Genomic DNA, 6,937 nt, shown 5'->3' with positions numbered 1-6,937 from the left:
AAAGGTGTTTACAATTTTTGTAACATTTTAGGGGGTCTTCTCGTAAATTTTTGGGGGTTATTTACAATTTCTATTATTTTGATTATATTAAAGTTAATAGTTAGTTGTTAAACTTATGAGTTGGGTGTAAACTTATTAATTAATTGTTAAACTTATCAGTTAGTTGTTAAGCTTATTAATTAGTTGTTAAACTTTTTGGTTTTATGGTAAACTTTTGAACTATATGTTAAACTTATGAGTTAGTTGCTAAACTTATTAGCTACTTGTTAAACTTATGAATTAGTTATGAAACTTCTAGTTATAGATAATAAATTTCTGAGTTAAATGTCAAAAAAGTTAACATCTAACTTAGAAAATTAACAACTAATTCATAAGTTTAACAACTAAGTCATAAGTTTGATAAACTTATAAGTTTAACAACTAATAAATAAATTTATCAACTCATATGTTTAAAAACTAACTAATAATTTTAACTTCTTAAAAATTAAAAATTGTAAATAATCCTCTAAAAATTATAAAAAAACCTAAAAAGTTATAAAAACGTAAATAACCACTTGCAAATTTCATAAAATCTCCTGAAAAGTTTCACAAATTGCAGATAATCTCAAAAACTTGTAGAAAATCACCCCCAATAAGTATTAGAAATTGTAGAAACTCCCTAAAAATTATAAAAAATACTCTAAAAAGTTTTAAAGATTGCAAATAACCTCCCTAAAAAATTTGTAGAAATTTCAAAAAGTGCAAATAATCCCCTAAAAATTGCAGAATCCCCAGAAAAGTTCCAAAAACTACAATTGAACCCCCAAAAAATTGCGAAAAAAATCACCCTGAATAGTGTCAAAATTTTCATGCACGTAACCCCTAAGAGTTTTAGAGAAAACCCTTAAAATAAGAAAGAAGAGGGATGTGGTTGTAGTCAGGAGTACAATGGATTATTTGCATTGGGCGTTTTTTGCATTTCAAACTCACTTAAGGGTTTTTTCATATGTTGACTAAGTCTTGGAGCTTAACCACCTTTGCATTATGAAACTGGGGCTTGAAGCAATTTTCCCTTTTCTTTATTAAAACTACTTAAACTTCCATATGCACGAGAGATGTAGGTGTAGTTTGGTTGACATGAAATAGGCTATAACAACAAATATTGGCGTCATATTTATTCAGTGTCTGGTTCGTGACAAATTAGCTATATATGTTGTATTTCCATGAAAAACCCACAACATTAATCGATAGCAGCCAATCTGACCATGTTATATGCATCATGTATGGTCCAAAAATCCCCATATATATTATTTCTGCAAATAATTTCAAAGAATTCATGGAGCGTGCAGACGGCCGTTCTACCTCTCCAAATCACCTCCTATTTAGAAATTAACCAAACAATCTCCAGCAAGGAGAGAAGAACTCACAGTTACAATTTTATTCTTTAACAGCACAGATCATAGTATACAGGGACTTAATTCGGGGACTCATGGACTGAATATATACGTCCTCATCTTGTACATCCATTGAGGCAACCGGTAGCTCATCCAAATCATCAAACCTTCGATATTCAAATCGACAACTAATTTCTCTTAAAATCTCTAGGCACACCAACAAATGTAGAGTTCCACCCAGTCTCTGGTTTCTCTCTATTTGTTGAACTTTTATTGTCAATCGTTGCTATAACTTTGGAATTGTGGTGGAATATTGGAGCACAAGTTTATAATGGATTTTCTAAAAATTAGTATCACTCCATGAGTCAGTTTTTAACCCAAAAAAAAGACGCTCAATCTCTAATGACATATCAGAATATAAAAATATAATTTTTAATCCTTACTCAACTTCAGAATTATGGTCTAATAATTAGAGGGCCCTAAAGAAATAGATATTTTGTTTTATTTTGTTGTTATTTTTTATGTTTATATGCTTTCGTTCAGGGCCGTACCTAGGAATTTTGGGGCCCAAGGCGAAATATTGGATGAGGTCTAAGTGATACAACTCATAATACATTTTATCTCATTCTTCTTACCTTTTGAGCGGCAAAATTACATATTATTTTTTAATATCTTGTAACATGGTCGATCTTAAATAAGATTTTAGTAATTTTAATTTTGAAAAACTTCTTTCAGCGGAAGCAACTGTTACGAGTATAGTCAATACTACACGATAAGCAATACAAGTATTTAGAAAAGAATCTAACCACTTTATATAGTTCAACACTTCAATTGGACTATTAATCTCTATTTTAAAATTTCCCTAAGCACTCTCAATTCTGAAAACAAATCAAGTCCATTAATATCTAAATGTTCATCATGTTTTAGTGCATTTTCGAGATTAAGATAATATGCTTTCAATTCAATATAATCTAAAGCTTTTAATTTTTTCAAATCAAACAAAAAACCAAATTTTTTTTCATACGTTTTAAATTGTTCAAACCTACTTTCAATTGAGCCAAGCGATTTATCAACTATCTATAAGAAATATTCAATACGAAAAGATTCTTCAACGTTAAATGTTGTTTCATTACTAATATTTTCATCAAATTGTTTTTTTCTATGAATTTTACGTTTTTCACAAAATATAGGTTGTACGTCATTTCATTAGCAAGTTCTTTAGATGAATTCAAAGCAGATATAAAAGAATTTTGTCTATAATTTTCTAAATATATAATAAGACCCTTTAATTGATCTATGACAATATCAATATGCATATCTTTAGATTGTAAGATTTTACTAACTGAATTAACAGCAAACAATATGTCATACCAAATATTCATAGCTATTAAGAATTCAAAATTTTCAATCTCATAAGTTGCTAAGCTATTAACTTCATTTTTTATCTTTGGATCTTCACTTTTTAAATAGGGTTAGCTTTATGCTTAAGTAACTAAGTTACATATATTATATATATGGGTGGGTGGGCCTTATCCAACTTGGGGCCCAAGGCAAAGGCCTTAGTTGCCTTATGCTAGGGTTGGCCCTGCTTTCGTTCCAACGGAGAGGGGGACAAAAAAAACTTTCTTGACGTTTGCCTTGTTAAATTACATGGCCGGATACATATATAACAAATAAATCTACACGATTGTCTATCAAAGAAGTAAAAGGTGGATCATAAACGATGTGTTCGTCATGTAGGTTATGATTTTTGTACTAATGCGGCCGAATCATGTCAAATCACCATGGTGTCGTTTTGCTAAGGGGCTGTTTGGTTGGTTTCCTAAAAACCAAGAATAGGAAATGAGAGCATGGAAATCTCCCATTTCCTATTCTCAACCATTTCCATTCCTAAAACTTACCACAACATTCAATAAAATATTATTTTATCATCCAACTCATCTAATAAAATATTATTTTATCATCCAACTCATCCAATAAAATATTACTTTTATCATTCATCCAACTCATCCAATAAAATATTACTTTTATCATCCAACATCTAATAAAATATTATTTTTATCATCATATCATCCAACTCATCTCATCTCATCACATCTCATATTTAAAAATCAATCACATCATCCAATAATATGATGACAACTCACTCATCTCCTTAAACTTTCATCTCCACCCATTTCCTCCAAAAAAAAACTAGGAAATGGGTTTCCTTAAGTGTGGGTCACATCATCCAATAATATAATGACAACTCATCTCATCTCATTTCTTTTCTTAGTTTTAAGAATGAACCAATCACAATAAAGGAATCTAAACAAGGAAAGTCTTTTCCTTTTAAGTCTTTTCCTTATTTTTTTAGCCAACCAAACACAAGAAAAGAACCTCCAATAAGTTTAGGAGAGAATTGGAATCGACCACAGTATAAGGAGATAGGAAGAGGACTCTGTCGTCATCTACCTCTACTACAGAACACTTCCAAGTCTCCTAGAGAAACTATGAAACAGATGTATCTTAGCTGAACTTTCAGCTCTAAAGTACTAACAAGCTCAACAAAAACTCAAAATAAACCACAGTGTAAATGACTGTTTACTGGAACACAAAAGAGCTGGAGGCACTCAAAAGAACACATTGCCTAAATTTAAAGTAGTCTGGTTCAGTTATCCGCTGAGAAGTTATCTCCCATTGCATCATCCGCACCAACTTTGGCCAATTCCTTCAAACCAAAATTGATAGATGCCTTGTCTAACCTGCTTGATTTTCTGTTGGCCGATGCTTCTGTCCAGAATAAGATAAATCTAGCAACATTAGATGCTATTTGTTGGGGAGTAACTGGAACATCATTGAAAATGAGATTGTTGCGACGATTCCATATCCACCAACAGAAACATGGAAGGACCCTCCAAAAGGCTTTGAGATCGTTGCTGACCAAAAAGTTACCCTTGACTGAAATCAGGAAGTCCAATTCCTGAGGCCAGTTCCTTAAGGTGGCTTGGGGGAGAAGGGAGGACCATGCAGTTGAAGTGAATGGGCAGTTGATGAAAAGATGGTCATGAGACTCTATGCCCAGGTTGCATAAAGGACAACTAGTATCGCCAGTTCGCCCTTTTTAGACAATATATCTCTGGTTTGCAGTTTATGTTTGCTAAGGATCCAGAAAAAGACCTTTACCTTCAACGGGATAAGGGATTTCCAGATAAAGTTATGGAGATCGGAGAGGGTACCTCCGTGGTTGGTGATAGAGTAAAAGGACTTGACTGTATAAATGCCCGAGGGATGATGAGGCCACGCCACCTTACATTGCATGATTAGAGAATATTAACAATCAACTTTCTAGATTTATTGCATGATTAGAGAATATTAGACATCAACTAATCAACACACGGAATGATGAGCACTGTTGTGATTCTTGGGCTACTTTTCAAAACTAAACCCAAAAGATTTAAAGTATGTCCAAGCAAAAAAAAAGGAAGACAGTACAAGAGATTAATTAAGAAGATGATTATTGAAATTAAGAATGGCCACAAAGGACTCTCTATAGGACACAAAAAAACAAGAGTTAAGTATAACATTACTAGGAACCCTAACCCAGAGAGAGAGAGAGAGAGAGAGAGAGAGAGAGAGAGAGAGAAGAAGAAGAAGAAGAAGAAGAAGAAGTCAAATATGGAGGAGTGAAGTGAAGTTCCCCTCCACGATACTATGATGCTCCTCTCCTCACTCATCAATGTAGAAAAAGAATCAAAATCACTCTTTTAAGACAAAGTGCGAAAGAACTAGTATGAATGGTCCTGTGCAGTTATTTCTTTATCTGTAAAATGTGCAGTTATTTCTTTATCTGTAAAACGGGCAGAGGTGCTTATGTTATTATTACTGTTATTGGAATTTGTTAAACTAATTAGTAATTATTTCTGGTCAAACTCATAGTGTGCTTGCTACATGAAATCTGAGTTGGCCAAATTTTATAAGCACTTTGCCTAATTCTTGCTATTCACTTTTAGATGTCACTTTCCATGAGAATGAGAGAGGCGATGGAATAAAGGTAAGCTGTATACAGAGAAGCTGATGATGATTTGATGAGGATAATGTACAAACGCCAAGTTGTTTACAGCCTTTTCTTTATTGACAACAGCCTCACTTTTGTCTTCAACATGCAGAAATAGGTCTAAGAAGAAGTCAGGAATGATTGGTCCCTATCACCATCTTCTCTGAATTTTATTTACATAGTATCAAGAGCACTAGATTTTGGAATATTTGTGCTAAAATTAATTAACCATGTATTCCGTTTTTATATATATATCTCTAGTCCTATTCTATCTGATAAAAAGATGTTGTTTGGCAGGAAAAATGACTTATAACTCCTCATATTTGTGTTTATTTATGAAATAGTTAATTAGACCACTAACTATATCTGAATGATAGGAATTATTAACATTCTTTTCCTCTCCTTTATCCGTATAAATCATGGTTTTTTATTCAACATAATATTGTAGGGTTAATTGCCAATAGTAGAATAGATCAATCCTACGATCGCCCGTAAATCTCACAGTTTGATTGTTGCAAATAGACCCTCTGAATAATTCTTTTTTACTCTTTTATAGCCTTAGAGAAACAGAAAATTATTTTTTGCCAAATAGCTTCATGAGGGTAAAAAAGTCAAGAAAAATTCATTTTTTCCCCCTTGATGGTACACCTTGAACTCGTGATCTCTTTGTAATTAATCCAATATTTATCTCTCACAATCTTGACGGTACACCTTGAACTCATGATCTCTTTGTACTAAATCATATATATGTTTCATAAATATTTATTCTCAATTTTTTCCCGTGTTCACCTTTTGCTACAAATAACGGATAGAAGAGAGCGAATATGAAGAACTTTTAGCTTTTCTCATTCATTTTCCTTCCTGCTTATAATGTAATTAATATTTGTTTGTAGGGTTGAGCTGAAATGTAATTTAGACAAAACAAATGGGTTACAACACATACGATATCTAACAAGTCCTTATAATAAGATGGTTTCAAAAATGACAAGAGAAGACGTTATGAGAGTCAAGTAGACCTATTCTAGCTGTAGGATTTATGTTTGGCAAGGTAATTAAACATCTAATATCTTGTGCTTATTCTATGCCCCACCATAACTATATGTGATCTATGGCAAATAAGAGACACGCTTTTTCTTCTTGATCTTCAAAACCCCATATATAGAAGCTATGATTTGTACACGGGAGAATTAGATTAAAAAAAAAGAGCACAATTTCCAAAAGGGCATGGCTCTCTTTGTCAACAAGGCACGAAAAAAGGGAGGCAAAAAAAAAAGGGTAAGAAGAGGTTGTGTCTTGATTCCTAGTGCTTGGCAAAGAGTTGTGGACTAATAACTCACACGACAAAAGAAATGGTCCCCCCAACTCGCATTTGTCCCGCATATTAATGTGGAGGCTATGTTGAGCCATAACTTCTAACCATCCATGGAAAGGTTCAAGTTTGTAGTAGTGGTACAGTGCTCATGGGGGACCTACATCAGCTTAATCATCTTGTGTGTGCTTTCTTAATTTTCATGACTTTAATTTGTTT

The sequence above is a fragment of the Asparagus officinalis genome, chromosome 1 (genome assembly GCF_001876935.1).
Source record: "Asparagus officinalis chromosome 1, Aspof.V1, whole genome shotgun sequence".
NCBI classification, from domain to species: Eukaryota; Viridiplantae; Streptophyta; class Magnoliopsida; order Asparagales; family Asparagaceae; genus Asparagus; species Asparagus officinalis.
Note: the sequence above shows the minus strand (reverse complement) of the source record.